General features: G+C 51.0%; 1 protein-coding gene across 4 annotated transcripts in view; it reads left to right on the top strand.

Annotated features, from left to right (window-relative positions):
- Window positions 1-25,891, top strand: part of ELFN2 (extracellular leucine rich repeat and fibronectin type III domain containing 2) — a 55,229-nt gene that overhangs the window by 21,798 nt on the left and 7,540 nt on the right. For 3 of the 4 annotated variants that reach the window (XM_030545776.1, XM_030545786.1, XM_030545782.1), the window contains one exon: window positions 16,869-16,917. The exons of the other annotated variant lie outside the window; for it this stretch is intronic. The gene's annotated coding sequence lies outside the window, so the exon portion shown is untranslated. The remainder of the gene's footprint in view (window positions 1-16,868; window positions 16,918-25,891) is intronic. 4 annotated transcript variants of the gene reach the window in all.

The following is a 25,891-nucleotide window of genomic DNA, read 5'->3' as shown; positions in this document are numbered from 1 at the left end:
TGTCCCCGTGGCGCTGGGGGGCACCCTGTGGCTGTAGGGACTGTCCTCGTGGTGCTGGGGGGTGACATGCAGCTGTAGGGACTGTGCCCGTGGCGCTAGGGGGCTCCCTGTGGCTGACGGGACTGTCCCCGTGGTGCTCGGGGGCTCCCTGCGGCTGTTGGTACTGTCCCTGTGGCGCTAGGAGGCTCCCTGCGGCTGTTGGGACTGTCCCCGTGACGCATGGAGGTGCCCTGCGGCTGAATGAAGGGACTGTCCCCATGGTGCTATGGTCCCAGCTGGATTAGAGCAATGTGCTGCTGGAGGTGATATCCCGAGCATGGCTCTTGGGGGTGTCATGCTGCAGGAGGGCTGTCCCTATGTGACACCAAGGGCTGCTATGCTGTTGGAGGTAATATCCCCAGCATGGCACTAGTGGGCACTGTGCTGCATGAGGGGCTGTCCATATCTTAAACCCATTTCATCTCCCAGCTGCTGATGGATGAGCCTTTCGTTATGGGTCACTATATTTCCTCTGTGTATGTGTGTGTGGGTTTATGTGCTACCTGAGTCCAGTCCCCTTCTACACTCCCCTTATCATAGACAGCCTCTCAGCACCCCCACCCCCATCCAAACCCAGCCTCACCCTAGCTACACAGTGCTCAGCCTTCAATGTGTATTCAAAGGATATGTTCTCCTTCCATAGATCATGAGCACCTTCCACTCTGGCTTTTATCTTCAGTAGATCACATCCCCATCAGCATTCACCTTCCCCGCTTCAAGCTCCCTTGGTTCATGTGGAATGGGAGGGGCTTTCATTAATGCGTGGGATGTCTGTGAATTTTCTCACAGGCTGACAATATTTCCAGGCGATCTTTCCCCCAGATCCTTCTGGTTCACACTTTTCTAGAGGGTGATGACTCTGTTGCTGATACGTTGTTGTTCTCTGTCTGGGGCGTGAGCAGGCCTTTGGGGTGTGATGTAGGAGTGAGCAGAGAGCTCTCTGCTATGGATATTATTTCTTTTGGTCACAAAAAGCCAGCTCCTTGTGAGGTGGAAAATCAGAAGCTATTCAGTGCTGGTCAAATGACACAGCCTCCTGGGGCACTGCTTTGGCAGTGATTCAGCGAGAAGAGTGCCTCATCCTGAGTCATGCAGACCTGCCTGTAGCACCACCCACCCCAGGGCTATGTGGGCTGTCAGAACGGCTGCGTCCTGCTGGACTGTGGACACCACCTTTGGTAGCTCTACATCCTCTAGTACTCAGCTGGGGTATTGGGGTCAGCGCTGAGCAGGGGGCAGTTTCCCCTGCCTTTCTACAGGCTTGGCTTAGCTGTGTTGGAAATGGAGCAAAACATGTGCAATGAAGGGTTAAATGCCGAGCAGCTGTATTTAAGCTAGCAGGTTATGTCTGGTGCGTGGGAGGCAAGTGGGAAGTTGGGAGGTAGAAGGGCTGGAACACACAGGCCCTGGGAATTGTAGGATAGCATTGGCGGACTGTCCAGACTTGAGTCTGGCATCACATGCTTTAGCTATGTCTCAAAAGTGGGTAGGCTGAGACATTCACTGCAGCAGACCATGGGCTTGCGCTGTGCCCCCAGCTGAGTCAGCAAGCCTGTGTTCTGAGGGTCCGTGTCCCAAGGCTTTATGTGTGGATGGTAGGAGCATCTTGGCTTAAACATGTGTTAGAGCACATGTCAGACCTTCACTTTAGAGAGAAGAGCATCTCCTGCTGGATTACAGAAATACTTCCCCTTGGGCTTTCCCCGAAGGACCAGTTGGCGAGAGAGAGTTGTGCTGCCCCAATGAGAGACCCCAAATCCTGCTGACAGGTGGGGGTCAGGGGTGTCTCTTCCAGTTCAGCTGAGGGGAGTCCCCTTGGCAATTGCTACTGAGAAGGGAAAGCAATGCAAGTGTTGACTGTAGGGGTGCGTCATCAATCTTCCTTTATTCCCCAAGGCCAGAAGGTTGGAGATAGTGTTTCCAGTGTGCGCCCACCACTTGGGTGAGGTAGTAGGTAGGGGCCTGGAATCAGTTCCCTCAGTGAAGTCAGGAGACAGCATGAAGTACTGGAAGGAATGAGGGTCTGGGAGCCAGACACTCCTGAGTTCTTTCTCTGCTCTGGGAAGTCCCTTACCAGGGGGGAGGGGAACCCCCCCCCAAAACCTCTCTGTGCCTCAGTTTCCCCATCTGTGACATAGGGATGGCAATGACTGGCTTACATGTGACACTTTGGTAATGTCTGCAAAGTATGAATGCTATGGGAGAGGGGACGATGAACAGGAGAAGTGGCTGCTTCCCCCTCCAGGAAACTGAATTGGGTGGCACCATCCTGGGTAAGGGGATGCAGCCGGGGTGTGGAGGAGAATCCCTAATGGAAAGACTGCTGTGTGTCAGGGCTGAAGCAGCGAGACTCTCAAGCCAGTGTTTGTTTGCAGAGAGAAAGGAAGTTTGTGGCCTTGCACTTTGGAAACAGAATGAGAATTCACTGGCGATGGACAGATGCCTTAACTGGGTCTCACGGAGCGGGCGTGCGGTGTGTGCACCTGGGGAGCACGGTGAAGGGCACGACTGGAGCTATGCCCACCCTGTCCCACATGTGCTGCTGGGAATGCAGAACATGGGACCGCTATACACCCGGCGACAGAGTCACACGTAACGGAGGGAGAAAGTACCACCCAGGGAGAAGGACACGGTGGGAAAGAAAGATACAGGGAGAGGAATGTGGGGAAAGGGGGAGAGAAAGGAGAAAGGCCTAGTGGTGGGGGAAAAAGAGAGACAGAAAAATACACAGCAGAGAGAGGGGGAGTGAAACAGACAAGAAGCAGAGAGCTACGCGGCAGAGGGAAGGGGAGTGAAAGGAAGAGGCAGATACCTAGTGAAGAGGCAGCAGTATAACAGAGGGAGGGAAGGACTGAGAGTAAGGGAGAAAGAACAAGAGAAAAGGAAGGAAGAGAGAGAAAGAGAGAACCATGTCACCTCAGGAAGTTGAGGCCTTGGACCGCCTTGGTGAGAGGTCCAGTGTGGAGATCAGTTATCCATTTCTCCCCGCATTGCACAAAGATTACAGTTGGGAGGCAGACACGGAGGAGATGGCAGCCCAGTAGTTTAACCCAACAGCCTTTATACTGGAGACACCAGCTTATGTGATCAGGAAAGTGCCCTATAGTCCAAGAATGCAACTAGTAGTGAGCAGGATGAGACTCTGAATCTGCAACATTGGCCTCTCCGTGGCATCCCCAGCTCGGAGAGTTAATGGGAATCTCCTGAGACTCTAGGCAGCTGGTTCTAATTTTGCTTCTTCTGTTCACCTCCTTGTCCTGTGCTCTGAGTATGGAGGTCGGAGGCATTGCTGGCAGACCCCTCCCTAATGTCCTCTGCCAGCTGGTTGTCTCAAAAGAAATGGCAGCAAATAATCAACAAGCAGAGTAAACTAGTTAATGACACTCAGAGGAGAAACACATTCCTCCCCCCCCCCCCCGCATTTGATATTGCAATGAAGTGGCTAGGGTGTGTGTTCAAGCTGCCCTTTACTGGATGGAATCAGAACCGTCCAATTGTGTGTCAAAGACCATAACAGCTAGTGGAGATTCTCCTTTAGCGCATGTGGCAAGGGCCTGGGATTTTGGAGCAAGACCAAGTCCTGTCTCTCCCGGTGCCGTGAAATCCTGCCTTACCGTGATGTGTAGCATAGTGACAACTGTGAAGTGAGTGGCTCCGGCTTGGTGGCCACAGATTTGCCTCAGTATGTGTGAACAGCTGCTTCTGTGCTTCCAGACAGCTTCCAGATAATAGATAGGGCCACAGTCCCAGGCTGGCTGGCCCTTTGAGGCAAGCTGGGCTCAGCCGTCAGCCTCACTGGTAAGCTGTGGGCTAATTAGTGACCCCAGCAGGGGGTAATGGGGTTTAATGAGACAGACTGACCCTCACTATGGCGATGGAGCAGGGAGAACACAGTGCAGGAAGGAAGAACAAGGGGAGTTCCCCTGAGGAAGTCAAGCTGAGGCACCCACAGGGAGCAGGATAGGCTCCTGGCAGGGTGAGGGGATGCCCTGAATTAAGCCCTGGAGACGCCCACAGAAGCAGGGTAGGTGTCTCTGGGGGAGCCATGAGATAGGGCCTACAAAGAACAGGGAGATTCTCAGGCGTAATCTGCTGGAGTCCCCAGCCATGGGAAGCAGTGGGGGAATCCTGGGGAAGAAGTGGTTCAAGGGAACCTGTGCCAGTGCCAGGAGGCAGAGGATTTCAGCCGAGCCCGAGAGGGGCAGAACTGTAAATGCGGACATTGTGAACTTTAAGTTGGACCTCTCCAGTTACCCCTGAAGGAGAGCGAACTGCTCTGTGGCTAGGCCTGAGGGCTGAGCCACAGAAGGAGTTGGGAGAAGACCCTGGCTGAGACTTGCCATTGTGAGGCCAAGGGGGTTAGAGAAAAGTCCCCTGCAATGCCACATTCAGGGACAAGGGGGCGTCGTGAGGTGCAGACTCATGTGTACAGCCACATTAACTCACATCAGGGTTTACAGTGGATGGTTGATCGTGCAAGCACATGGTCACAAATACTCACAGCTATGTATGTGTGTGTGGTTCGCTTCCTGCAGGAGCAGGTGGTAATCAGACATGCAAACCCAGGTGTTCTGGTGGCTTGCACCCTGGGGATTATTTTACACATGTGTGCTTTAGCATGTGTGTGTTAGCTTGATCTGATCCCCAGGACCCTTTGAAGTTAGTCCGAGTAATGAGAAGGCAGTGAGCAGTGCTGGCATTGAGAGAGGGATACTTGGATAATGGGGCTTCTTATTTGAGTTCCCAGCATTTCCCCTCCTGTTTTATATCTCTTGGCTGATTCAGAGCTGAAAGGCAATCAGTGGAGCTAACAGCTCTGCATTGTTCATCTCCCTCTCTGATTTACTCCTTTTCATCCTCTCTGGGTTTCATCTCCTCCCAGGTTCACACAGCCCTCAGCATTCAGGTCAGTTTCTTTTCACTGAGCCCTGAGCTGTAGATAGTCAAACCTTTGCTCCTCAGCCCTGAAACCTCCAGCGAGGGGGCCAGGGTCAGGCTGGAGCTCACTAGGAGGCAACAGACCCAAGCAGGTAAAGAGAACGAGGCAAGTTTGGGATGGAGGTTGTGCAGGGAAATCCATACTGGTCACCCTCAAATGCTTTGTGCATTTAAAGTGACTCAGTGTCCCAGTCCCAAGGATGTCACTGAGAAGCTAAAGGATTCCTCGTGTCACTCTTCACAGCTGGGAATATTGGGGAGATTTCTACTGCAGACCTGTTCTTGCCCGGTAACAAAGCTGAGGAACTTTCAGATACGGAGGTGCGAGGAGAAGATGTGCTGGAACAAACTGATCACTTAAAAATCAGTGTCGCCAGGCCCAGATGGTGCATCCAAGAGTTCAGAAAGAGCTTAGATATGAAGCTGCTGAGCTGCTAACAAAAACATGCAGTCTCTCATTAGTGACAGCCATGGTAGCAGAGGGTAGCCAATATTGTACCTATATTTAAAGAAGGCTTTAGTGGTGATCCGGGGAATTATAGACCAGTGAGCTTTAGAGCTGTACCTGGCAAATTGGTCGAAACAACAATAAAAAGCTCTGTTGATGATATCTGGAAGATGTTGATCTGATAGGGTCTAACTAGAACAATTTCTGCAAAGCAAAACTGGGTCTCCCTAATCTCTTAGAATTCAAGTGTGTCAATAAAGTAGAGGATAAAGGAGAACAGGTTGACAATTTATTTAGATTTTCAAAAGGCCTTTGACACACAAGCCTACTAAAGAAGCATGGGATGAGAGGCCAAATATTGGCCTGGTCATTAACTGGCTGGGAGACTAAATCAAGGAATAGGATTAAATGATCAGTTTTCATCATGGCAGAAGGTTAAGAGTGGGGGAACCTCATGGTTCCATCCTACATCCTGCATTGTTTTAATATGTTAATGATCTGGGAAGAGGTAGTGAGGTAGAAAACATTTGCAGGTGGCACAAAGTTATTTAGGTTAGTCTGGACCAGAGAGGGCTGTGAGGAACTTCAGAGAGACCTAACCAAGCTAGGTGAATGGGCAACGCAGTGGCAAATGAAATTCAGTGTTGATGAATGCAAAGTAATCCACAATGGAGTGGAAGATCTAAACTACTCATGCACCTCATAAGGTTCTAAATTAATTGTGTCAACCCACAAAAGGGACCATGGCTTCATTGTAGACAGTTAAAGGAAAACCTCCACTCAATATGCAGATATGTTCAAAAAATCAAACAGGAAGTTAGGCAGCATACGGAATGAAATAGAGAATAATACAGAAAACATTATGCTTTATATAAGTCAGTGGTGCAGCCTCCTCTGGAATACATATGCAATGTTGGTCACCCCGTCTCACAAAGGACCGTGTAGAATTAGAGGGGGTTCAGAGGATGATCCAGGGTCTGGAAGCTCTTTCATAGGAAGAAAGATTGAGATTGTTCCCCTATAAAAGGGAGATCAATAAAGGGGGATATGATTAAACTCTATAAAGCAGTGGCTGGTCTAGAGATGGTAGCTTGGGAGCTTCTGTTCTCCCTGTCCCATCCCACAAGAGCAAGGGGCCATGCAATGAAACTGAAGGCTGGCAAATTCAAAACCGATAAAGGAAATACTTTTTCACACATTGCACCATTAGACTGTTGCTCTTCTTGGGGCATGCAGGGCTGTGAGCCACCTTGTTGCCAGCAGCCTCTAGCTTGAGGGCGTCTTGCCTGTGCCAGCTAGGTGTTAGCTCCTAACACAGTCAGTCTGGCAGCCACTCAGGCGCTCTCCTCTGGGCTGTATGGGCCCTGCCTTTGACCTGCAGGTTGACTATAAATGCTCCCCAGCCTCTAGCCTTCAAAGTGTCCTCCTGTGGTGTCCAGCCCCTTATCACTGGATACCCCCAGAAATCCCAGGCTCTCCATTCCCAAGGGAAGAGTGTACCCCAGTTTAACAGTTTTACCTTAACTCACTGCTCCCGTAGGTGACTGGGTAGCAAACTGGCAGATGAAATTCAGTGTGATAAATGCAAAGTAATGCACACTGGAAAACATTAATCCCAACTACACACATAAAATGATGACGTCTAAATTGGCTATTACCACTCAAGGAAGAGCTCTTGAAGTCATTGTGGATAGTTCTCTGAAAACATCCACTCAGTGTGCAGCTGCAGTCAAAATAGCTAACAGAATGTTGGGCATCATTAAGAAAGGGATAGATAATAAGACAGAAAATATCATACTGACTCAATAGAAATCCATGGTACACCCATATCTTGAATACTGTGTGCCGATGTGGTCACCCCATTTCAAAAAAGATACATTGGAATTGAGAAAGGTTCAGAAAAGGGCAGCAAAACGGATCAGGGGTATGGCTGCTCAGCGCCCTCTAGCCAAAGGGAAATAGTTCTTGGGAGCCTCTTGTACTCCACTCTCTTTACTCCTCGTTTGGATTCCATACACTGAAGTACCTTGCTCTGTAGGAGCTCCCTGATTTCTTTGATGACTCACTCAGAGTTGCTTCCATTGGAAGTGTAAAGGGATCAGACCTAAGCGTCAATATCTCACCTTTTCAAGAGGTTAAAAGCGCTGATACCACTTTGGAATGCTTAGAAATGTCCATTATAGCACCCTGAATCTCTGGGGCTGAGACACGACTGCATCACCTCTGTATTATAGCACCCAGGAACCCCTGGGATTGAGACCAGGTGGTTTCACCTCTGCTGTGTTCCAGCACCCAGCATGTTCAGGGGCCAAGGGATAAAGCTGGCCACCTTGGTATATTTCAGCACCTAGATACCTCCATCAGCAAGTCCCGGCTCCTGCTCCTCTTCTCTTTATCGCAGTGTCCAGGAGCCTCCTGCACTGAGACATAAGTGGATGATCTCTGCTCTACTACAGTACTGGGAATCTGCAGCATTGTGACAGGACTGCATCATCTTTGCCTTGTTGGGAACTTCAAGCACTGTGATGCAGTTGCCTCTCCTCTTCTGTATAAAAGCAGCAAGAAACCCCTGGCACTAAGAGATATCTGCATCACTTCCACTATTTTACAGCGTCTGGGAACCTCCAATACCAAGCTACTCTGACAGCATGTCTGCTCTTGTATATTAGTGCATCTGGGAACCTCTAGCACTGAGCCATAGCTGCAGGAATACAGCACAGCACCTGGGAGCACAGTGGCTGGAGCTTACAGTCAGAAGAGAGATATTTAGATCGTCCCCTTGTGATCCTGGCATTTAGAATGTACAAATTAATTTCTAAAACGCCCCAGAGAAGAAGAGTTTGTCATGTTACAAACCTGACTTGTAGATTCCGGGGAAAATCCTAAAAGCTTTTGGTAATAGAGGTTTTAGTGAGTTTAATGCCGATGGAATTAAAAGTCTCTAGGCACTCGCAGCGAATGGATTTACATCAGGGAGATTAAGAAAGGGAAAATGTTATTGGTGTCCAGGAAACTCAGGGGAGCAGCTGTCAGCTGGTTTAGATGGGAAGTTCCCCAGCAGACAGGCATGCTGTCGTTCACAGGGTTTGCACTCAGTTTCATGCATACACACTCACATATGCACACACATGCACACTCTTGCACATGTGTGCCCGATCCCCGGCTGGGCACTGGTTTACATTGTTCTACATGTACGTATGCAGGCAGGTTGATATCCATACGTGCCTGTGCACACTCACAGGATAATACATTTTCTGCTGTGTGTGTGCACACAAGCTCACAGGTGATGCTTGTCATGCGGATAAACTCTGATGGATCTGAATTGACACACCTCTGTGTGTGTACTCACATACTAGTCTCTGCACTGACATGCTTATATGGACATGGGCTCACTCAAGCCCACACAGGCACCCTCCAAAATAAGCAATCACACTCGTGCACAAGTGCTCACACACCTTCCATGTCTTGCACCAACTGGGGCAGACACATGCTCACACATATGCTAATACACTCTCCCACACACGTACATGAATATTCCCTCTGATGCACCAGCTCTGAGAGCAAGAGTGTAGGTAGGTGCCCTTACAATCTCCAATGCACGTGAAGGCACTCCTGGGGGCCCGTGGCCTCCAAAATACGCACATACATGCTGCACAGATGTATGCACTACACAAGTGCACACAGCACAGTCCCCTCCTATAGGGACCTGCATTCTCACCTCGCCCTGGAAAATGCACCTGCCAAATGGACAGGCAGATGCAAACAATAGCACCTGCCCATTTCCCAGCCGTGTTTCTAGGGGGACCTTGGAGATTTGGGCCTTGCAATCCTTTCCGGAGCTGGGTGTTGGGAGAGCCATGACAGCATTGTCAGTCAGGAGAACAAGGGTAACATAGCTTATGGAAGGAGGCAGGGAAGGGGGGTGACTGAAAGGCTCAAGGTTCCATCGAAGAGTTTTTGGCCTTGGCTGCAGAAGCAGGGAGAATGTGGCGCTGGTTTCTCTCCCTCCCCTTCCATTGTCATTTCTCTCCTGACTCCTCGCTGTCTGTTGTGTGCAGAGATGCAAGTTAATGCTGGGTGGCTTTTCCTTAAGTGAGGGATTCTCAAGTGGAGGAGTAGCTTCAATCCCACTTCAAAGATCTTTGTCTCCTCTCCAGTCTGGGAGAGCTGGCTGGGAGATCAAGGAGGATTTGCTGATACAGAGAGCTCCCCTCACTAGGCAGAGGCAGGGAAAGAGAGAAGATTCCTAACCAGGCAGAGTCCAGGGAGCAGAGAATGGGGTGCTGCTAGCTGGTAGGCCCACCCAGGTCAGTGGGGTGTCTGTGTTTCCTGTTGGGGTGGTGGCAGGAGCTCTATCTCACTGGTGCTATCCCTTGGGTCAGTGCGATGTGTACTGCGAGGAATAGGTTAGGATGCTTTGCACCCCTGCGGGGATGCGTGGAGGTGCCCTGTCCCCGGGTAGTCCCCTCCTAGCTCAGCACGGTGTTCCCTCTGAGAGCACCTGGGGGTCTCCATGAGGCACTGCTGGGAGAGCCCATCTCCTGTAACACCACCACTCATGGCAAAGAGGGAACTTCACCTGTCCCAATACACTGAACAGACATGCAACATAACACCCCTGTGGGCCAGGGGAGGTGACATATAGAGGCAAAGGGACTTGCCCAAGTCACACAGCGAGACGGTAACACAAATGGGAATAGAACCCAGAGGTCCTGACTCCTAGACCCCCTGCCTCCCAGTGATTCTGGGACTGTTGCTACAGGGATACCGTTTGCTGGGGCAGTAGGTAGCGCCCTCTGAGGGAAGCATTGGGATGCCAAGCATCTTGTGGAAGGCAAGGCTGCCCTGTCCATGATACAGTCCTGCCCCATCGTAGGTCGATGCTTTGGGGTGCTCTCTGTGGAAGGAGAGAGAGAAAGAGGTAGAGGAGGAGAGAAAGCAAGGGACATGGAGAGACTGGCTAATCCTGGGGTCTCCCCAAAAAGCGGGCGCTCGTTTTAGGGGCTGCTGGAGCCAGGGCGTGGATAAGGCGTTGTGCGTGAAGGAGAGAATGGGCCTACTAATGGTGCAATGCAGACTGATGGGGAGGTGGGACAGGTAGACATTTTCCTAGCGCACTGAGGCTTCCTCACCAGCTCAGACTCATTAGCTGGGAGATTTGGCTGTAAGAAAACACCATGCTTTTTAAATAAAGCAGAGATTTGAATTTGCAAATGTTACAAAGGAAATTGGGGGTGGCCGCAGCAGCGAGTGGCCATGTCTGGGAAGGGACTGCTGGTGCACCAGGGCTAGCCCGGTGGCATGGGCCATATCCTCTGCTGGTGTAAATTACATTGGCTCTAATGCAGCAATGCCCTCTGACACCCTGAGAGGGTCCAGCCTGGCGTCCCTAGAAGGTGGCTGCAGGAGGTGGCTGGGCTGGCTTACCCACATTCAAGGTCCTGGCCCATCAGAACACAGTGTGGCCTCCACTGGAGTCAATGAGAGCTGCTTGTGGGGAGCCTCTAGGCTAGCCAGGCCGGTTGCGGTTTCTGTCCCACCCTGTGGCCCGTTCGGTAGCAGCACTTTGCACGTTGCTGTTCAGCATGAGTCCAACTGCACCTCTCAATCTCTGTCTCTCTGAGTAAGTTCTCATCCCTTTTGGTTTCTCTCTTGCTCACCTCCCCTTCTCTTTCTCTCCTTCTCCGCCTCTTCTTTCCCTTGCTCTCTCTCTGGGCCTGATCCAAAGCCCATGGAGGAGAGTGGAAAGTTACGCTTTTTTCCTCTCATCTCTCATTGTCTCTCCCCCTCATTCTTTCTCCTTTTCCGTGAATCGCCTTCTGTCCCTAGTGTTCTCTGTCTGTTCTTCTCCTGTCTTTAGCTCTGTGCCTGTTTAATAGCACTGTGATACTTAGCACCACAGCTGTTTCATGGAGGTTTCCTAGGCTAGGAATGATGGTCTAGTGGCTAGGGCCCTGGACCAGTCATCAGGAGTCCTGGGTACAATTTGCAATTCAGCCACAAACTCCCTGTTTAGCCTTGGGTGAGTCACTTAATCCACCCCATATCTCACTTCTCTGTCTGTAAAACTGGAGTCCTAGTGCTTCTCCTCCTCCTGGGATACTGTGTAGTGCTCAGATGCTCTGGTGACGCGGGCCAGATGGGTGCCTGGATAGACAGACTGATGTGCCCACGAGCTGGGCTTGCTCTGATTTGTGTGGTTGTGGAACTCATTAATCATCAGTATTTGGATGAGTGCCAGGCGTCTGTGAAAATGCCTGCGAGTCTCTAAAGTTGCACAGATGATAGTGCGGCAAGCACTTGATCCGTTACTTGCTATCGTCCCATTGAAAATGTGTCAGCCATCCAGTCGGTGAGCAGAAATAACGCGATGTGATGTAGGCAACCAACTAATCACACAGCCCTGCCAGTGAAGAGTCAGAACGCGCAGCTTGCAGACGACTCAGAGGCTAAGAGCACTTTGCCCAAACGCTCTGGAGAGTGAGGAAAGCAGAATCAGGTGGTTATTTACTCTCCAAAATACAGGGCTGGTTTCGAAACCAAGCTTAGCATGACCAGCTCCAGTTGGCATGAGTAGAGCATTGTCTCTGCCTCTTCTCTTTGTCTCTCTGGGTGTCTCCTCTTGTCTCTGTTTTCCTCTCTTGTGGTCTGTCTCATCTTCCGTCTCTCTCTCTGTCCTCACTCCTTCATGCTCTCTCTCCTCCTTTTCATTCTCTGTTCCCTTCCCTCTCTCTCCTCTGTCTTCCCATCTCTCCAAGAGCAGTGGAGACCTATCTTCTGTAACTTATCCCCTGGCATCATACGCCTGGGGCCAGACCCCACTGAGCTGTAGGGTGACCAGACAGCAAGTGTGAAAAATTGGGATGGGGGTATGGGGTAATAGGAGCCTATATAAGAAAAAGACCCCAAAATCGGGACTGTCCCTATAAAATCGGGACATCTGGTCACCCTACGGGGCTGGCTGGGGGCTGCACACATCAGAGGCCTGCAACTTGTTTGCTGCCATGTTAGAGTTGCCATGGGAGATGGAGGAACAGGGAGGGAGGAAGAGCCTTCCCAGCAGCCGCAACCATAGCAGCTAAAATTCCTTGGTTGAGCAGAGAACACCCACTCTTGTCTCCTTCCCCCTGCCCCTCTTTAGAGAGCACATCAGAGAATGCTGCCTTGGAAGCCCCCTAATTAGTGTCCCGTGTGTCCTGAACGGAGCCCTTCATTACCATTGACGTGATTGCGGAAGGCACAGATTAGCATGTGTTTCAGGGTGGGATCAGTGCCAGAAATCCACTCCAGTCCCCTCCCCTCCCCTAAACCCATCCTCCCCACTCCTCCTACCCCAGGGATCCTGCCAAGAAGGGGCGTTGCCCCAGAATTCCATTTTCTCGGTTTACTGGGGGGGCACAAGGAGGGATGGAGGGAAAAAGAGTGCACAAAAGTAGATTCAAACCAACAGCAAACAAGACCTCCCCGCTCCTGACCGGACGCTGTTTGGAGGGATTGGAAACGCCCTTCCTCCTCCCTCCTCTCCTTACATATGTGTGCGCAGGTCGGGGGTCATTACCAGCCCCATGGTGTCTCAGGAAGCCTGTGCCTGAGCTCAGAGGGTGCTAATTAGCGAGAGGACTGATGAGATTAGAAATTAAGTGTTTGTGTTTCTCCTTTCCTGTTTTTTTTTTTTTTTAAATTGAGCAGATGGAGAGTTTGGAGTCACAGAATGGGAGGCAGCCAGGAGCCTAATTGGGAGGCAAAAGCCCTGTGGGTGTGGGGTGGACAAGAGGCAGCGCCCCCTGACACACACACCTACACAATGCTATGCCAGCCACAACAAACCCTGGTTCTGCCATGCAAAGGCCTCTTGCCCTCCACCAGCTTGAGTGGGGCATTCCCACTCTACTTTCCGGCCCTCCCCATGCAGTGCTCCCCTAAGGCCTGACCCCCCTCACCCCCAGGCCCTTCCTCTGCTGGCCTGAGGGGAATTCAGTCTCCAGCTTCACTCAGGCCTTGCCTCCTTCTCTACCACATGGGAATCCCAATCCTGCCCCTGGCAGTGTCCCCCTCTGGGGGGGTGGGGGCTGATTTCCCCATCACGTGAAGGCCCCTTAATATCACTCTGGCAGCCTGGAAGTGAGTGGAGCCAGTCTCCCCTCTGGCTGGAGCAGATTTGGCATTCGGGGTCTGGGCTAGCCCTGCCTCCAGCTCCCAGCGTAGGGATCCGTTGAGGGCAGGGAGGAGGCATGCCCACATGGCACTGTACCACGGCTGTCCTCTGCTCCCAGGGCTCAGAGGGGGCCATGGGAAAGGAAGTGTAAGTGGGAGCAGCCCAAAGGCTGAATGGGAATGCAGGACGGGGATTCAAGTCACTGCTCCGCTTGCTCCCCCAGAGCCGGCTAGGAAGGGTGCTCGGAGGGTTACTGCTTTTGCCTGTCCCATGGGAGACCAAGCTCTTTCACCCAGCGTGGCCTAGGCTGAGAGAACTGTGGTTCCAGGAAGCCAAGAAACAAAGCAGCACTTAACTTTGGTCTACAGTATCTTCCTTTGGCGGTGTGTAGGTGGGCTCCCGAGAGTCGCCCGTTCCATTCCCAGTGGTCAGGAGGCGTCTGTGACAGGCCAGCCTGGAGAAGTGGAGGGAAATGGATGTGATTATGAGGGCCCTCAGTGGTCCAGCAGGGCTGGGATGGAGTCAGGGGATGCAGCTGAGGGCTGTAATAGGGGAGGCAGCTCCTGGCTGGGACAGTTGGCTTTGACTCCCAGATGTGGAACACCTTAGGGGACAGCCTGTCACTAGTCCAAGCCAGAGCCCTTGCTTCAGCTGCTGAAAGGTGTAAATGGGAGCGCGGTGATGCCAGCTGCCTAGCAGACGGGGAGGGGCTGAGCAGGCACCTGCCACGAACTGCTTGGCATCTCCTGGGAGAGTGAATAGGCTGCAGGCAAACCACAGCCGCCTTTTGGCACAGATTAGGGATGGGAAATCCCTCTGCTGGCTAAGCTAGCTGGGATAGCCCTCTGGTATTCCTTGTGCTTCAGAGCCCTGAGTTTGAAGCCTGGGACACTGTGTCTAAGTGCGTGAAACGAGCTACAGTAGTCCAGGAGGGCAGGGGGTGCAAGTTAATGGCAAGAATAAAAAGTCAAGGGTGTATCTGTGTGTTCATGTGAATATGCCTGTGAGTTTGTGCCTGTTGTATATCTGTTTATGTCTCTGCATGTCGGCGGGTGTGTGGTTGCGTTTCTCAGTGTAGAGGCTGTGTGTCTGTGTTTGTGTTGTTGGTGTGTGGGGGGCCTGTGTGTGTGTCTGTGTAGGAGTCCATCCCCGCTCCCTTTGTCACCTCGGTGCTCTTCACCACTTTGCCGTGCTCCCCTCCAAACAAATAAGCAGCTGGGACCCAGCCCCTGTCCCATTACCACCACGCTGCAGCTGGATTCCTGGTTTGGATTCGTTGTTCGTGTTGTCAAGGCAACAGAAAGCCAGGGAGTAAATTAAAGTATCCTCCCCTGTGCTTAACACCCCCGTGCCACAATGTAATAATGTCAGAACAGAAATCTGGTTCACACCCTACCCTCCTGCTCCAATTCAACAGAGACTATTCTGGATACCAATAAAGTGCCTGCCAGAGCCTTCAGTTGATTGAAAGCAGAGAATTAGGTTGGGGGGGGGAGGGGGGAAGCATCTTCACTGTTGAAGTGATTAACGGTTTCACCGCTGTTCCCTGCCTTTGCTGCACGAGAAGGGGCCGTGCCCATAAGGATCAATGTTGAACATCAGTGGAATCGTGGTCCTAGCTGAGTTGGTTTCTAAGAAGGTTTGGCTGGCCAGCAACATTGGGAACCAACTTGTGTTGAAACCAGGCTTAAAACCTGTGTTCTTGCTTAACAAAAGTCATCATAGCGTCAGTAAGGATGGGGCCTTAGAGACATGCCGGGAAAGTCAGGACATAATTAGGCCAAGACTAAGACTCCTCTCCAGCTGAGCACAGAAAATCACGTGCTGGGATACCTGCTGAGCTCAAAGAGGATCTGTCAGATACACTCTGTGCTGGAGTCAGGCAGAAAAGGGTCTCTCCAACTTTGCTAGCTGCCTGGGAATAATATATGCCTGCCTGCAATGGGAATACCAGGATTCACCTAGGCGGGGAAGAACCTGAACTGGGCTGCTGTGGTCCCTGGAATGGACTCTGGGGGTAGCCCCTGGGAGGAGGGGAAGAACCTGAACTGAATTTATTGAATGCTTGCTCCAGATCTGGAGCCCCTTATCACCCAGGGGATGATCCTTCCTCTATCACCAGCATGAGAATATGCTGTAGTCCAAACACTGGTTACTTTTCCCAGCTGTGGCCGTCAGTCATTTCATTAGGAGTCTCAGTGAGTCTTTGGCTGGATTTCCCCTGGGAATCCGATTTCAAGGCTCCCTAGTGACTGCTAATGTGTAAATACAGTGTGCCTCAGCATGGCTATGTGATAGCAGGAGTGGTTTGGAGCTGTTAACTCTTCATCTGTCAGAGACCATCCCCAGTGAAAGCCCCTTCCATCCCTGCATGACAATTGGTGCAAACTGGAAAGATGATTGGCACGAGTCTCCTGCTTCTGGGTATGCTTAGTTTACAATGTGGTTTAGTGGACCCTGGGTCACCTCTCACCCAAGTGAATGGGGAGGCAACAGAAGTGGCCTATGGAAAAAGGCATAGGGATCATTTGATGATTTAGTTTAGCAGTGTACAACAGCAGCTGTATAAAAAAAAAATAAATAAATAAAAAAACCAAAAAAACAAGAACCTATTTCACAAGCATTAATTAACACAAGCAAAGGGGGAAAAACACAACTTTTTAAAGGTTTCACAGAGACTATAAACTGGCAGCACGGGGTAATACATGCAAATTCCTGGCATAAATTTTGGGTTACTTTACTTCACAAATGTTAACAAGCTCATAAAAAATATTCTTTCCCAGTTTTCTGTCAATGCGTATTTAATTCTTTCCCTTTTTTCGTTGTTGAAAAGGTTGTTTTCAGTATATCGCTCCTAAATTAATTTGGACTCTTTTCTTTTCTTTCTAATTTCTAATGTGCCCATCATCATAATATCTAGGCATGGATGTTGTAATATCTAATTTCTCTCTCTCTCTCTCTCTCTCTCTCTCTCTCTCTCTCTCTCTCTCTCTCTCTCTCGCAGTCAGTGGGCCTTCAGCCTGGGAATTCTATACAGAACACTGCCAATTTCTAAACATACATTTTCCCCTACTACAGGTAGACTAGTGAGGCAAGGAACAAATTAATGGGACAGCTGAACAGCCTCATTGGTTTACCAACGATTCAAATTGGTATTTGATGTGACAGAGCATAGAGACAGAGATAAATATATGGGTAGATAGCTGGACTATCCCATGGATTCACTTCCAAACAGCCATCTCCATCCCTCATGCTGTAACCCCTCTTTCCATTTCTCTGTTTCCATAGAACTGGAGATAATGAGAGGATTCCAGCTCCTTACTGAGACCTGGATACTGTGAGTACTTGCTCCATCTCTTAGGTGTCTCTGCTCCTGAGTGCTTCCTGTTTTGCTTACAGTTAAAACCAAGGGCGTAGAAAACACTTTAGTGAGCCCTGCAGTAGCCGCTCTTGCTGTCCTGCCTCTATCCAAGCCAGCAGGACCACCCCAGCCTGTATTGTCAATGTGAATTATAAATTTCAGACCTCAGGCCCATGCTGGTGGCTCAGCAGAGGGAAATAGAATCTCATTTTGACCTGGAAAACCGAGCTGAGTTGATTGTGGAAATGGCGGGGAAATGGAGCAGGGAGGTGTATTTTATGGTAATTCATAGTTTTGGCCACAGTCCTGCTCTTTCACACCCCTGGAGACCTTGTCGCCAGTGCTCTGTTTCAGCACCATGGACAGCAGTGCCCTGACCTAACTTCCCTCTTTAAGGGAGCATCAGGTGTTTTTGGAACACCGGAAGGGAAAGGGGAAGAAGGGTGAAATGACAGGCTGGGGTGTCCAGTCAGCAGTAAACGGGAGACTATATTTTTAGAAGCAAGGGGAAGAGGAGAAGAGAGAGAAATAAGATGTTGGTGGGTGGATCACTCAAAGGCAAGAGAGAGCACCCAGGCAGGAAGAATCTGTTGTATTTGGGAGATGTGGGTAGGATCAGTACGGATGCTCGGAATAATTTGGGCCCTGGAATGGGACTATGCATGTGCTTAAAGTTGGCCATATGCTTCAGTGGTTTGCTGATTCAAGGCCCGAAAGTATAAGCAGAGGTAGCGGGAATGAGGACTGGATGATGAGCAAGGGGCATAGTAAGGAATGGATGTGGGCCTTTTATGAGGGCTTTATGAGAGGAAAGATGGACTGTGACTGAGGGGATTTAGGTTAAATTCCCTGCTCCACCACAGACATCCTGTGGGTCTTTAGGTGAGTCACTTACTTTCTTTGGGCCTCAGCTCCCCATCTGTAACATAGGGATAACAATCCTTTATGAATATAAACAAATAACTCAAGTATGGAGGGACAAAATTAGAAAAACCAAGGCACAAAATGAGACAAAACTAGCTAGAGACTTAAGGGTAACAAGAAAACATTCTACAAATACATGGGAAACAAGAGGAAGACCAAGGACAAGGTAGGCCTGTTACTCAATGACGGGGGAAAACAATAACAAAATGTGGAAATAGCAGAAGTTAGTAGTGAGTGGACATCTAACATAGTCAATGCCACTGAAAATGAGGTAAGATCAGAGGGTTAAATAGGGAAAGTACAAGTTAAAAATTACTTAGACAAGTTAGATGCCTTGTAATCATCAGGGCCTGATGAAATGCGTCCTAGAATACTCAAGGAGCTGACTGAGGAGATATCTGAGCCATTAGCAATTATCTTTAAAGAGTCATGGAAGATGGGAGACATTCCAGAAGACTAGAAAAGGGCAAATATAGTGCCCACTTATAAAAAGAGGAATAAGGACAACTTGGGGAATTACAGACCAGTCAGCTTAACAATGGAGTAAATAATTAAGCAATCAATTTGCAGGCACCTAGAAGATAATAAGGTGCTAAGTAACAGTCAAATAGATTTGTCAAGGACATATCATGTCAAACCAACCTAATAGCTTTAGTTGACAGGGTTACAAACCTTGTGGATAGGGAGGAAGTGGTGGATGTGGTATATCTTAACTTTAGTAAGGCTTTTGATACTGTCTCGCATGACTGTCTCATAAACAAACTAGGGAAATTCAACCTACTATAAGGTGGAAGCATAACTAGTTGAAAAACTGTTCCCAGGGAGTAGTTATCAGTGGTTCACAGTCAAGCTAGAAGGGCATATCAAGTGGGGTCCCACAGGGATTGGTCCTGGGTCCGGTTCTGTTCAATATCTTCATCAGTTATTTAGATAATGGCATAGAAAGCACGCTTACAAAATTTGCAGACGATACCAGGCTGGGAGGGGTTGCATGTGCGTTGGAGGATAGGATTGATCTTCAAAATGATCTGAACAAACTGGAGAAATGGTCTGAAATAGGATAAAATTCAGTAAGGACAGATGCAAAGTACTGCACTTAGGAAGGAACAATCAGTTGCACACATACAAAATGGGAAATGACTGCATAGGAAGGAGTACTGTGGAAAGGGATCTGGGGGTCATCGTGGATCCCAAGCTAAATATAATTCAACAGTGTAACACAGTTACAAAAAAAAGCAAACATCATTCTGGGGTGTATTAGCAAGAGTATTGTAAGCAAGACACAAGAAGTAATTCTTCTGCTCTATTCCACGCTGATTAGGCCTCAACTGGAGTATTATGCCCAGTTCTGGGTGCCACATTTCAGGAAAGATGTGGACAAATTGGAGAAGTTTGGAGAAGAGCAACAAAAATGATTAAAGGTCTAGAAAACATGGTCTATGAGGGAAGATTGAAAACACTGGGTTTGTTTAATCTGGAGAAGAGAAGACTGAGGGAGGATGTATCAGTTTTCAAGTACATGAAATATTGTTACAGGGAGAAGGGAGAAAAATTGTTCTCCTTTATCTCTGAGGATAGGACAAGAAGCAATGGCCTTAAATTGCAGCGAGAGAGTTCAGATGGAGGGGTGAGTGAGTTTGGGCTGTATGGAGCAGCGGTTGTATGAGTGAGTGCGTTGGGGCTGTACTGAACAAGGCAGGGAAATATAACCCCCGTGCAGTAGCTCATTTTTGAAGAGGAAAGAGCCATCATTCCGTTCAGTGATAAATGTTGAGTCAGTCCTGCATGTGGTTTTAGTGAATGGTGTAGCTAGGTGGAGGATTTTGAATGGGTTCAAGGCAATTATAGAGTGAGCTGATGTAGTTCGCAGAGAAACCGCTGTAGGTGGATAATGGTTGAAGCAGGTGTTAAGTGAGAGCCATTCGCTTGGTGAGAGGAGCCCTAGGATTTTTTGGTGGAAGTACCCACTCTGAGAGGGATAGGGTCACTAAGTGCAACTGCTGATTCAGTGGGTGGGTGGCACAGCTGGGGTGGGGTAGATACAGACTGATCACTGAAGCAGTTTGATGTACCTAGGGGACAGTAGAATTGAGTTGCCAAAGCTATCGTGTCTGTATATATGGTGCAAATACAATTCCATTGGCTTCCTTTCCTGGGCTTTTCTATGTGCCGATCACCCTAATAGATGAGTGGGCTGCCTGTATCTGGCTGCCACTTGTGCTTCTGTTTCTGCCATGTTTACATTCCTATTTGCAACCCCAGTCTCCTCTGGAAGGACGATAGTAGAAGAAAAAAGATTGAAAGAAGCTGGCAGAGGGAGAGAGCACCCAGAAAACCCACCTAAGCCCAGAGAAATAACTCCGATGAGCAGGGAGAGTGAGAGAGGGAAGGAAAAAATGATGGGAGAGGGAAAGAGAGAGAGAAATAGAAATATTCTGGAGACTAAAAGAAATTACAATACGCTGGGATCCTTGTATTCAACCTAGTTTTCAAAGGACTGCAGCTGTCGCGCTGAGATAATCTGTTAATTATAACAGTCATTGTGTTTTGGCAATGGAAGAAAAAACCCAGGCTCTAAAGCAAGTGGAAGTGGGGAGGGAGAGAGGCAAGGCTGTGTCAAAATGCATGTCAGGTGTTAGCTCTCTGGTGGGTAGGGGAGAGTCCTCCCAAACAGTGCCTAGCTGCTGCTGCTGCCCAGGTGTTGAGGATGCAGAGAGGAGGGCTGCATCCCTTTGCTTGGGAGAGGGTGAGTTCAAAGCAAAGGTGCAGCCGTAAGTGTAACCCACTGGCCAAGTGAGCACATGACCCCTTCTGTGGCAGAGCCACAGAGTGTAGGTGCTTGGCCCTGCTCCTGACGAATCAGAGGTCTGTGCTTTGGAGCCAGAGATCGTGGATTCACTCTGATTTTGGAGCCAGAGCAAAATGTATGTATCTAGCAGCCATGATGGGCAGCACATGTGCAGAGTTATACCAAGTTTGGGAGCAATGCCTCTTTCCGTGGGGGGCTGTGCCTGAGTTCAAGATGGATGAGCTATGCAGTTTGCATGCTGCTCTGGAAGGGAGTAGGTCTCCTGGAGGTTGGCCTCTCACAGGGAACAGCAAAGAAGAAACATGAGAGAGGAGTGGGAGTATCTAGGTCAGGGATTTGCTAGACCTCAGAGCATGAAGTGGAGTATTGAGGGGGAAATAGTGGAGGAACCTGGGCAAGATTCACATATTTGTATCCCACAGACAAGAGCTGTGCTGCAGAAGGAATTGTTTTCAGGGGATGCCGGATTGCAGATAGGCCTTCTCCAACATGGAGCCACCCTACCACAGCCAGGGCTCCCTGGTCATTCCCTGCTGCAACTCCCCCTCCCCACACCTGCAGCCAGCGCTCCTGATCCATTCCCTAAAGTGGCTCCCCCATCTCAGCCAGCACGCCCACCCTGTCCCCCACAGTGACTCTCCCCGCAGCCAGCGCTCCCACCCTGTTCCCTCCAGCGACTCCCCCGCAGCCAGTGCTCCTGCTCCGTTCCCTCCAGCGACTCCCCTACAGCCAGCGCTCCCATCCCATTCCGCACAGTGACCCTGCCAAAGCCAGCACTCCTGCCCCATTCCCTCCAGTAACCCTCCACAGCCAGCGCTCCCACCTCGTTCCCTGCAGTGACTCCCCCACAGCCAGCACACCTGCCCCATACCTTACAGTGACCCCCCACACAGCCAGTGCTCCTACCTTGTTCCCTACAGCGACCTGCCCACAGCCAGCGTTCCCATCCCGTTCCACACATCGACCCCGTCAAAGCCAGCACTCCTGCCCCATTTCCTCCGGCGAATTCTGCACATCCAGCACTCCCATCTTGTTCCCTCCAGCAACTCCCCCCACCATCAGCACTCCCACTCCATTCCCTACAGCGATCCACCCACAGCCAGCGCTCCCACCCCATTTCCTCCAGTGACCTCCCCCACAGCCAGCGCTCCCGTCCCGTTCCTCACAGCAACCCCCCCGACAATCAGTGCTCCCACCTCGTTCCCTCCAGCAATCCCCCACAGCGCTCTCATCCCATTCCTCACAGCAACCCCCACAGCCAGTGCCCCCGCCCCATTCCCTACAGCAACTCTCCCCACACCCAGCGCTCGTGCCTCCTTCCAGCAACGCCTGCACAGCCAGTGCTCCCGTCCTGTTCCCCACAGCAACTCCCCCCACAGCCAGTCCTCCCGACCCGTTCTCTACAGTGACCCCCGTCCCCAGAGCCATGGCTCCTGCCATGTTCCCCACAGTGACTCCCCCACAGCCAGCGCTCCCACCTCATTCCCTCCAGCAAACCCCCCCACAACCAGCGCTCCTGCACCGTTCCCTACAGTGACTCTTTTTGAAGCCAGCACACTCTGCTTTCTTTTCCACATTTCCTCCTCCTTTGCAGTCCAGGGAAAGCAGTGGAGGAGAGACATTGAAGCCCGCCCTCCCCTTGTCAGGCAGAGCGATGCAGAGAGCTCTATCGCTAATAACTGTTTACAGAACCTGTGATCTCTTGTTGCCCTGTCCCTCGCCTTCTTTTGCTCACCTTCCCCCTCCCTGCTGGAAGCTGCTGTGGGTTCTCCAGGTGGACTCGGGTTAATGCAAATTCCCCATAACCTTTAATAGTGCTATGATTATAAAAAGTGACTGGGTCACTTGGGAAAACAAAGGGTGCTCTCTCTGGCCTGCCAGGGAAGTGGCTCCTGCATGGAAGACAATTTCCCCAGCACTCAGGACTCCTAAATGAGATTTCCTCGTTGAAAGCCCCCTCATCTGTGTGGTGCTCTTGCCCTCCTGAGCTGCTCTAACTATCTCTGGAGCTTTCCCTTTCCTCCTGTCTTACAGACGAGGGATGTAATCGCTGCAAAGGGCTTATTTACATCATTGCTTTCCTTGCTGTGTGGTTTTACCTTTTCCTTGAAGTTGTTAGGCTCAATGGATATGTGTTCTTTTGCCTCAGGCTAGGTGTGTGGAGAAGAGGGTGGCTCTGGGTTGTCAGCTAAGCTCAGCCCCTTCCATATTAGCACTGGGGAGGACTTGTGCTGAAAGCTTCCTTGGAGCAGTGCCAAGCTCTGCCCTTCAGCCATGCCAACTCCCTCACAGAAGTGCCTGTCAGCACCAGTTGGGGTGCAGACACCGTGAGCTTCCTCACAGCGGTGCCGCGTCAGTGCCAGCTGGGTTGCAGACACCGTGAGCTTCCTCACAGCAGTGCCCCATCAATGCCAGCCAGAGTGCCGGCTCCGTGAGCTTCCTTACAGCGGTGCCCTGTCAGTGCCAGCCAGGGTGCAGGCTCTGTGAGCTTCCTTACAGCAGTGTTCCTCCAGTATCTACCAGAGCTTCAGAGGAGTTAGTTTTCCCACAGTGGTGCCATGCAGGACTCTCATAGTGTGAACTTCCTCACAGCAGTGCCTGCTGGGATTCAGGTGGTGAGACTTCCTTTGTCACAGTGCCCTGCCAATACCAGCTAGGAGTCCAACACCATGAGGCTGCCTCTCAGCTGTACCCTGTTAGAACCAGCCCACACTCCTGTACTGCGAGATTCCTGACTCAGTGTGTCCCTTCCAGGACCAGTGACGTGAGCGTCTATGCAGCAGTAGCCTATCTTCGTGCTCCCAGACCTTTGCAATGGAAGCTTCTGCATAGCAGTGCCCTGTTGGCAGAGATGCAGGTAGTGGGAACTTCCCCATTCAGTTCTAGCAGGGGCTCTAGCACTGTGAGCTGCCTTCTGCCCGGCAATCCACAGCCAATATTCCAACTTCCATGCGGCTGGGCCCTGTCGGTGTGCCTCTTGGGGAAGCCCTCCATCACTGAGTTCTGGCACTCAGACAGTGGGAGCCTCCTCAGCTTAGTGCCCAGCCAGTACCAGTGGGGACTCTAGCACTGTGAGCTTCCTCATAGCAGTGCCCTGTCAGTGCTAGCCAGGGCTAGAGCCGTGTGAGCTGGGGCTATGACAGTGGGAGCCTTTCTGCAGCCCGCAGTGCCCCTGGGGCGGGAGACAGCTATCATTTGAACCAGCCGTATATGGAACCAGCTGTATCTGTGCCAGCACAGAAGGGCAGAGGGTGGTCTGAAGCCACCCAGAAAGCAGAGCCCTGGCGGGGGTTAGGTGGCACGTGTCACTGACTCAGGGTGGTTGGAATTCAAATAAGCCATGAGGCAAAAGCTGAATAAATCTCCCCTTCTCTGAGCAATATTGTGGGGCATAAGTGCCTGGTTCATACAGGGGAGAGTCTGCACAGGGATTAGGGGAGAGCAAAAGAGAGGGGAGGGAAATAAGTGTGGAAGTTGAGAACAGAGCAGGCCCCATGCACAGGGGAGATAGGCAGGCAGGTATGTGGAGGTGAGTAACCATCTGGACAGGGCGAGGAGAGGCAGGGAGGGAGGCCGCTCGGCCTATCTCTGGATTTCCAGTCCCGGAGGGAGCAAGGAGTGTTCAGTGGGTTTTTAAAGCATAAATTTCTAATGTGGAGGCTCTTAGTGCCGTTTATGTGACGGTAGAATAAGCGCCGGCTTCCTAATGCGCTGGGCCTCACTGGGAGGGGATGCGAACGGCATGTTAGTAACACAGGCCCCAACTCCCAGAATTTCCCTTAGTGACTTGTGCTTTCATTGACACACGGAGCCCGCGCTTTGGCTCCTGAACCTTCCAGGCACACTGAACCCACCCCATTCCCTGGTTCCTCCTGATACCACCTTGACTGGCAGCTCAATCCCACAGCACTGCCCTGATCCCCCCCAACTCACTGACCTCCAAACCCCCCAATACTGCTGACTCCCTGACCCCCCAGTCCCTCAGCACCACCCTGACTCACAGCTCCCCAATCCCCCATCTCAGTGACCTCTAAAACCCCCAATACTGATGACTCCATGACCACCCATTCCCCCAGCACCACCCTGACTCACTGCCCCCCGACCCCCCATCTCACTGACCTCTAAAACCCGATATTCCTGACTCACTGACCCCCAATCCCTTGGCACTGCCCTGACTCACTGCCTCTGATGCCCTCAATTCACTGACCTCTAAAAACCCCAATACCCTGAGACACTGACTCTCCCTCCTCCCCCCCGAGTCCCCTCATATTGCCCTGGCTCACTGAGCCCCACCCACACATCTGTTCCCCTCAGACTCACTGACCCCTCCAATCTCCCAAGGCTCACTGACACCCTCCCAATTCCTCCATGCCACCCTGGCTCACTAACCCCCCAGTCCTCTGATCTCCTTTCACGGATCCACGGGATCAGTGCTACACCCCCAGCTTTTGAACAGTCTGGTAGAGGAACCGCTTAGATGTGCCAGACCCCCCAAGGGTCTCACTCTTCCTTCAGGGCAGCCCACGCAGTGTCAGAGCTTACAGAGTCTTCAGCACCCCTACTTCACTCTGTGAGCTCTGCTCAGTCAGTCGGACTGACAGACTCCTGGTGGAGACTTGTGCACTTGTCAGGGACTCATGCACCTCAGCAGCATTTGCAGTGACGCTCACGCAGCGTTGTCAAAACAGTGGGGTTTATTAGTCAGCTGGAACGCAGCATAGGAAGTGCTTAGGTTAGCACAGTGCACTGAAGGTTAAAACAAAGTCCTCTCTGGTCAGCCCCGAGCAATTCACCAGCCAAGCTGTAGTGAGCTCCGTTTTCAGGCTCTGGGTTTCTCTCTGACTTCTTTAGTCAGTTCCCAAGTGAGAGAGCCCCCAGCTTCCTCCATAACTTACATCTCCCGCCTTTCCAGCCTTTGTTCTCAAGCTGCTCAGCTTCCCTGCTGAGAGGCGGGGAAATCTTACTCTGGGTGGTTGGTTGCTAGGTGTCAGCAGCCCGGTGTGTGGGCTTTCCAGTATCTTTTCCGGTTTTCCAGTGATATGGGTCAGCCTAGGCCAGTCCTTTTTCAGAATCATTCCGTCTGCTCAGCCAGCTCGGCAACACATACATACCCATGTCTGTTAGCTGCCCTGAGAGCAAACTTAATCCTTTCCCTCCACTCCCCACGGGGTAACCATGCAAAGTATAGGGGAAACTGAGGCACACAGGCTTCATAAA

Source organism: Gopherus evgoodei, chromosome 1 (genome assembly GCF_007399415.2).
Source record: "Gopherus evgoodei ecotype Sinaloan lineage chromosome 1, rGopEvg1_v1.p, whole genome shotgun sequence".
In the NCBI taxonomy this organism is placed as follows: domain Eukaryota; kingdom Metazoa; phylum Chordata; order Testudines; family Testudinidae; genus Gopherus; species Gopherus evgoodei.
Note: the sequence above shows the minus strand (reverse complement) of the source record. Positions and strands in the feature narration are given on the sequence as shown.